This window comes from Enhydra lutris, unplaced genomic scaffold, assembly GCF_002288905.1.
Source record: "Enhydra lutris kenyoni isolate GAN:26980312 unplaced genomic scaffold, ASM228890v2 scaffoldscaffold46, whole genome shotgun sequence".
In the NCBI taxonomy this organism is placed as follows: Eukaryota; Metazoa; Chordata; class Mammalia; order Carnivora; family Mustelidae; genus Enhydra; species Enhydra lutris.
The window spans coordinates 12,421,160-12,428,855 of NW_019154130.1; positions in this window are offsets into that span (position 1 = coordinate 12,421,160).

A 7,696-nucleotide genomic window follows, 5' to 3' on the forward strand; every position below is an offset into this window, starting at 1 on the left:
CTGGTGAAGGAAAACTAGGTTAGGCAAAAGGTGCCCATGGAAGGAAAAAGAAATAAGAATGGTTATTTTAAAGGCAAGAGGGATAATATCTGCTCCTTTAACTTGAAAGTCCCCTGAAAATAGGTCACAGCATCCAGGTAGGTCTGAATCAGTTGCAAATTCGTTTCAGTGAAGAGAGAATACATTAAAGAGAAAACACAAATGGCAATGTTGAGAATGACACCACAAATGTCAGATAGATCAGAAAAAACAATAAATGTAAACGGGTTAAACTTGAGTAAAAGATCCAAGACTCTCAGATTGACTAAATGCATTTGCACCTGCTCTATATTAGCATGGATGTGGGGACAAAGGGCGAAGGACAGGAGGAAAAATAGCTCTCCAAGGCAGGTATGGGTGTGATGTACATTTGCACAGGCAGCATAGGTCTGCTTTGATTTGAAAGATATAATTCACTCTCTTCTGAAAATATGTTAGGGCCAGGTATGTACGAAATAAATATTCACTGAGTAAATGATCTGTTATCCACAGCAATTTTTTTCTTTGAATTTTTATTAATTAGGTTGCACTATATTAAATTAGTAGGTTTGGAAATGATCAAATTCACCACTGTCTTATAATCCAACCTAATATTTTGAACATTCATATATGTAAGCACTTCACTGGATTATCTAATTTCATTCTTGCAACAAATATATGAAAGACATGACTGTATTACTCCCATTTTATAGATGTTGAAACTGAGGCTCAAAGACGTTAACTACATTCCGGAGTTTATCCAGCTACATTCGATGACCAAGACACTGACACAAACCAAGTTTATCTGAGCTCAAAATCTTTGCTTTTTATTTTTAACTTACTAAACTCTTTTATTTGCTGCAATAAAGTTTAGACTCAGATTTTCCAAGCAGATAACTGTATCACCTGCAAATAATGACAGCTCAAATTCTTTGCTGTTGCAACTTTCCAAATACTATGTATTTTTATTTCAGTTGGCCTGATCACCATGCATAATGTTAGTAATTTGTGCTGAAAAGGACTGTGGGGTTTTCTATTTCAACTGCTCACAATAAGGAGTCTATGGACCCTCAGCAGGGCTCGGGGATTGCTGACAATCCTGGAATTGTGTGCACAACTTTTTTGTCTGTCCATATGCATGTTTATATGGGGAGATAGTCCATAATATGCTTTTCTAAGCCCTCCATTACCCAGTAAGAGTAGAAGTCACTGGATTAACCCTACATTTTACAGATGAGAAATTTGAGGCTTATAGATAGGGAAGGATTTGCCAAATGTTCTTAGAGACTGAGTTGGAGTGAGGATCTAGGTCTCTTGTAGGATATCTTCTCAAAATCAAGTTACAGGCTCATTTTCCTTGCTTTCCCCATGAAATCTGGAAATTTACTCAGGGTCCTATATTTGACGGTAATGCTAATTTCAGGATGTGAGCTGCAGCCTTCTTGGTAGATGCTTTTTATGTCTGTTATACTGTTTCTTAATTATTCAAAATAAGCCTGCGCAATCCAGTATCTCCTTATCCCTCCCTAACTAGTGAACTACCTCCAATTATTAGCTCCCTATCCAGATTGATAACAGAGGTTGTGAAGACACCACGACAGGTGAAGGGAGGGTGAAAATCATCACCAAACCGCTATAGGGGTCCACAGACCCCATATCAGTTGCTTGTCAAAGTAAATGTTTAAATGATCAAATTCAAAATTAGGATTAAAAACCTGATTATGCTCATTCAGTATTGATTAACGGAGCCATAAATATCAATGTAGTTTTTCAAATTAAAAATAAAAATCAGGATCATAGTATCAGAGACCCCACCCACAATGCCTTCATTTGCTCAGCTTTTATTGAGTAACTACTTTATCCCCAAACCCTATCATCCTAAATGAACTATGAAGTTGTACGCTCCTTGAAGACAGGGATCATGCTTTTCTGGTTTACCATTGTACCCTCAGTGCACAGCAAGGGGCCCAGCGCATAGTAGGTGCTTAGTAAATCAGAGTCTCAATCTCTGGGCCCACAGCTATCGAATGAAGTAGCCCAGGTGGGAGGTGAGAGGGAGCAGTGGGGACCAGTGGAAAACCAGAGCATCCCTGCCGCAGCCAGAGCTCCATTCTGGCCGGGGGTTGCCATGTAGGAAGGGAGGGTTGGTATGAGCTCACTTCTGGTCAAGCAGCTGCATGGGTGGTGGGTGGATAATGCAGCCCATTATAAATCAAAAAACAAATACACGAGACCTCACATCCTTGGGTAAGAACACCTGGATTCAGGGGATGCCTGGGTGGCTCAGTGGGTTAAAGCCTCTGCCTTTGGCTCAGGTCGCGATCCCAGGGTCCTGGGATCGAGCCCCGCATCAGGCTCTCTGCTCAGCAAGAGCCTGCTTCCCTTCCTCTCTCTCTGCCTGCCTTCTTGTGATCTCTCTCTCTGTCAAATAAATAAATAAAATCTTAAAAAAAAAAAAAACCTGGATTCAGAAAAAGAGGAGGACAAGAGGGGGGTCTCAATGTAGTTTGTAGAAGCGGCAGGGACAGACATGGTCTAGTGCTGCTAGACACAGTGTGGTCCATGGACAGGAGGTATCAGCTGAGAGCTGGTTAGGAATGCAGAACCTCAGGCCCCACCTCAGCCCTGTGAATCGACTCTGCATTTTCAGAAGACCCCCAGGTGATGGGTGTGCATGTTATGGCTTGAGAAACATTGCTCCCATTTGCCTCTAAATGCCTGTGTTACTTTTTTTTGCAGTCCCATGAAGCTTCAAGCAGGACATTTGAGTCAAGGGAGCAATAATATTAGGCTGAACTGAGTAAAATGCAGATTTTCAATGATTTCATGACCTGCAAAAATGGCCATTGCAAATGGAATTTCATTTCTACCTGAGCTAGAAACTGTTCTGCACAAAAGTGCTTTAGACCCAGGATATCACTTGCTTCAAAAAGTCTCAGGTCAGGGGTGCCTGGGTGGCCCAGTGGGTTAAAGCCTCAGGTCATGATCTCAGTGTCCTGGGATCAAGCCCTGCATGGGGCTCTCTGCTCGGCGGGGGGCCTGTTTCCCCCCCGCCACCCCCGCCTGTCTCTCTGCCTAGTTGTGATCTCTGTTGTTTGGTCAACACAGCTAAAAACATTTTTTTTTTTTCAAATTGGGTACCACCACGTAAAAACTGGAAATTTCACATGAAATGCAAATTTCTGGTTTTCTTGGAACACTGGAAGAGCTCAAGGACTGGGTCTGTATTCCTGAATGTGAGCAAACATATGGAGTGGGTGGTGGCACTCCCTTTAGACAGGGCGTAGGCTCTCCAGTTCCTCTGGGCTCCCATGCAGCCCCCCTCATGCATGTGTTTGTTGCCAGGACCCTTCAGGTATTTATTTGACCATGGGAACCCCTGTTGTGCAGTGAGTTTTAAAGGGAAACAAGGAAGGTCACCTTTAGAAGCTGCTCAGTGGAAGGACAGATGTGCTTAGTGACTTGGGTCCTGCCATAGGTGACCCTGGGTGATCCAGGGGTTTGATGGATGCCCACCTTCCTGAGAGCCCTTTGCACCTGTCCCAGCTTACCCCCTGTGGCTGACGCTCATTGTGTCTCATTATCCTCGGGTTAAAGCTACTGAGAACAGTAGAGCTTTCACATAATTGTCACCCTTAACTCCTTAGCTGCTTCTTCCCTCAACTCAGTGCATTTACAAAGACCCTTTCTGGACTGACACCTTTCTCTGTAAATGGAGCTCTCACTTTTGATGTCAAACCAGTCTGCCTACTCTGGTTTCCAACAGAAACCAGCTTCCCTTCTTCAGTTAGAGGGAACACACAGTCCAAGACCCCATTTGTTTTCCTTAGGGACTCTACCTTGGGGTTACCTGAATGGGATGGGTCTTCATCTCCCATTGTACCAGTGCACCTGGTAAGCCCCTAGAAGTCACCCCTCCCTCAAGCCTGAGCGACACGTTCCCTCCTGATTCAGCCCTACAGAACAGAGCTCTGCAAACATTCCCCTGCAGTAAAATCGCAGAGAAAAGAGAATGACGCCACCATGAGCAGCACCAAAGCTGACATCACAGACATGGCAAAGAAGGCTTGTGGGGTGGGGGGGGGGGGGATTGTCAAGGGTAGGACTGTTGGTCCTGGCTTCAAATGCTGACTGCCATTTACTGACTGACTGGCCTTGGGCAAGGCATTTGGCATCTCTGTGCCTCTTGTTCCTAATGTGTAAAATGGCAAATGATAGTATTTTCTTTGCAAGGCGCTTATGAAATGTACATAAAATTTACATAAAATGGCGTCAGTTCCCCCCAGTGGTCTTAACCACCTTCTTATCTCTGTGCCGTACCTGTGTCTCATCCTACGCAATCATCTATTCTCCCTTAGAGCTGACTCACGTTTTACCCTAAATCCTAATGACAGCCTTATCCTGAGGAATAACATCCGTGAAATCATGGTACAAAGAGGGCCAGCTACGTTTTTCTATTATCGATCAAAACAAATATTTAATGAGCAAATTTAAAAAAAAATGGGTATCATCTTGTCCCAGTCATGAGAAAAGTGCTGAACCAACCCAAATTGAGGGACTTTCTCCAAAGTAATCGATCAGGCATCTTCACAACTGTCAAATTCATGAGAGACAGACCATGTGATGGACTATCAGAGATCAGAGGAAACCAAGGAGAAATGAGCTCTGAGAGTGCGTGGGATCCTGGATAAGAGTTGGGAACAGAAAACGGACACTCATGGGAAAGTGAAATTCAAATAAACTATAGTTTCGTTAATGATTATGTGAAAACCATACATGGCGTTAACATTAGGGGGTGCTGGATAAAGGGGATAAAGAAACTTGCTACACTATTCAGCAACATTTCTGTAAATCTAAAACTACTTCAAAATAAAAAGTTTTAAAATGGGAACGAGTTAAGCAGTCTCTCCCCACTGCCTTTTTTGCCCCCTCCCTTCAGTGCCTGGCAACCACTTTCTGTCTCTACGGATTTGCCCATTCCAAGCATTTCCTAAAATGGAATCCTATGATCTGCGGCCTTGTGTGCCTGTATTCACTCACTTAGCAGCCTGTGTTCAAGGATCATCCGTGCCAAGGCACACATCAGTAAGCCATTCCTTTTTAGGGCTGAATAGTATTCCATTGTATGGACATGCTACATTATGTTTATCTGTTGATGGACATTTGAACTGTTTCCACCTGTTGAATAACAGGTAGTGTTGGGGCGCCTGGGTGGCTCAGTGGGTTAAGCCTCTGCCTTTGGCCCAGGTCATGATCTTAGGGTCCTGGGATCAAGCCCCGCATTGGGCTCTTTGCTCAGCATGGAGCCTGCTTCCCCTCCTCTCTCTCTGCCTGCTTCTCTGCCTATTTGTGATCTCTCTCTCCATCGAATAAATAAGATCTTAAAAAAACAAACAAACAGGTAGTGTTGCTGTGAACATTTGGGTACACATTTTTGCCTGAACATGCGTTTTCAATTTTTAGTGGGGATAAGATTTCCTGCTGGGGTGATGGAATGTTCTGGAGCTGGAGAGAGGTGATGGCTGGAAAATACAGTGGATGTCCTCAAGGCCACTACATTGTATACCTTTAAAATGAGAAATTTCATGTTATGTTAATTTTACCATAATTTACCATTTTGGAGAAGCTGTGCTTTGGTGAGCCCAGTGTTTAGTGCAGCAGCTGACCAGAAGAATGCTGGTCCGTGCTATCATCATCCCTGGACACCCCCATCAGCCTCCCGGCGCCCACTCCGTGAGCCTTTCTACACCATCACTCGGCTTTCATCAAGAAAGTTCCTCCAAGTTTGATCCATTAATCTCTTTGAAGATCAGCAATGAAGTTTCCGGGTCCCTGGGACAGCACCGCTAGAATGCCTTGCTTTGGCATCCGAGAACTCTGCTTCACAAGGTGTACACCTCATAGGTATGACACACCAGGCCATTGCCTCCAGCTACGTGCTCAGAGCCACACAGAATGGACATTCAACAGACACTAAACTGCTTGCTTGTTAACTGACCACTAAACCTCTATCAGCAGCTTCTCCAATAAGCCTTAACTCCTCAGTAGGCCGGAGGCTTTATTTACCCGAGATGCTACCCTACAATTTGCTGGTGAAGTTGCAATGCCTTGAAACTATTCATTTGATTTTATAATGCTCGCTCCCATTTCTTCAAAGTACCTTGGGACGCATTTTGGTGTTTGAAATGAAAGCGAAGGCCCGATTTGGTTTGAGAATTTCATGGGGATCCTACAGAAAGCTGGAGACACTCCAGCACATCCCAGATGACGGAAGCATGTTTCTATTTGGAGCTGATGAGTTGGGGGCTGGTTTTCTTCCCGATTATCAGTGAGGTCTTCCCCTTTTCCCTGTCCACGTGAGGATGGATGCCCATCCTGGGGGACCTGCCCCCAGGTCCGTTCTCCACCCTTCTCCTAACTTCTCTGGGCCCCAGGAGGAGGCTAAGCTCTATGGATATCAATAGGTTCCTTGTCCTCTGGCTTCTGATTGGGTTTGGCCAATGGGAGGCACAAAGGAGACGGAGAAGGAGAAGGGAGAGGGGGCTCCATGCTGCCCCAGTGCTGTGGTCTGGAAAGGTCTGGATTCCTCTCTGAGCACAGCTTCTGCTGAGAGCCTCCCACGCCCCACTGCATGACCCACAGGGCTCTGGTAACGAGCTCTCCCCCACCCGCTCCATCAGTCCTGCGGTGGTCATCACCCCCCTACTCTTGCTGGTCCCTGGGTGCTTCCCTCTCCTTTGTTAGCATCTTAAACTGTATCCTTTATTTAAAAAAAAAAATAATTAATTAATTTGACAGAGAGAGAGAGAGAGAGAGATCACAAGTAGGCAGAGAGGCAGGCGGCGGGGGGCGGGGGGGAAGCAGGCTCCCCACTGAGCACAGAGCTCGATGCGGGGCTCGATCCCAGGACCCTGAGATCTTGACCTGAGCCAAAGGCAGAAGCTTAACCCACTGAGCCACCCAGGCGCCCCCTTAAACTGTATCCTTAAATAACACTTTCATTGCATTATCTTGGAATCAAAGTGTCATCGCTACAGGTGTCTCCCGTGTCCTGCTCAGATCCCGGCTAACAAACTTTCACCTCCGTCGCACCTTGGGCCTAGGGACGAGGAATAGCAGAAGCAACTCCAATGCTCAAGGGTGTAGCATGTCTTCAGATGATCCTAACGGGGGTCCTCATCCTCATGAAGAAATGTACAGAGCACCGATGGGCACCAAGTACTTAAGGGTCCCGATAACCTGGTAGAGTAGAGTTATCCTCAGGTTTACAGAAGAGGAAAAGGCGGTTTAAAGAGAGATGCAACAGCTACCCGCAGCTCACAGGGTGAATACGTAGCAGTGGCCGCATTCGACTTTGGCTTGGGTGGGCTCCAGAATCCTGCCTCCTGCTGTCGCCTCATATCCACAGGAGTCTCATTCATCCAAGGGCTGATGTCAGGGCAAGTCAGACCCCTCCCCACCCCCCACCCCCGTGCCTGCGAGAAAAGCTTGCTGTCTCCAAGAAGGATGTCCAGTCCTCAGGTCTGGATCACCTTCTGCAGCTGAAAAGCACTCCAACTACACCAGGGCTATTAACCTCAGCAGAAGAAAAGGGGACTGGGGAAGATATTCCAGGGACGAACCTCAAGCTCATTTCTGAATTCCTCAAGAGGCCCGGAGCTTGTTCTGCTGCTGACAG